The 366-nt window shown below is 48.6% G+C and overlaps 1 protein-coding gene across 1 annotated transcript in view; it reads left to right on the top strand.

The window, feature by feature from the left end:
- The window catches only part of LOC108796322 (F-box only protein 6-like), a 9,034-nt gene that overhangs the window by 74 nt on the left and 8,594 nt on the right, over positions 1-366 (top strand). The window lies entirely within an intron of this gene.

Genomic DNA, 366 nt, shown 5'->3' with positions numbered 1-366 from the left:
GTTTTGTGGGGAGGGGGGGGGGGGGGGGGGGTGTCATTGGGGGAGCTTTATCAGTCTTGTTATTTGCTCAGCAGCTACAAGCTGCACCCTTCAAAAATGTCCGTCATTCGCTTTCTCTTTCATCCTTCTCTTTTCCCTTCCTGATCACAAACTAGTAAAGGGGTAAAAGAAAGCAGTAACAGCTGCACAAAAAAATAGAAGAAACGTAAAAAAACGCGACGCTGGCGTTTGTGTGAAAAGCTTGCGGTTTCCTTTCTGCTTTTTAGAAAGCAGATTGGGGGGAAGGGGTGGGGGGGTAGAGAAGGGTTAGGGCAGGCGTTCTGTCAGATTTGCGGACCGTGTTGTGTTTGCCGACCTATGTAACAT

Source organism: Nanorana parkeri, unplaced genomic scaffold (genome assembly GCF_000935625.1).
Source record: "Nanorana parkeri isolate BGI_ZX_2015 unplaced genomic scaffold, ASM93562v1 scaffold1091, whole genome shotgun sequence".
In the NCBI taxonomy this organism is placed as follows: Eukaryota; Metazoa; Chordata; class Amphibia; order Anura; family Dicroglossidae; genus Nanorana; species Nanorana parkeri.
The sequence above is the reverse complement of the archived record's forward strand: the minus strand, read 5'-3'. Positions and strand labels throughout refer to the sequence as shown.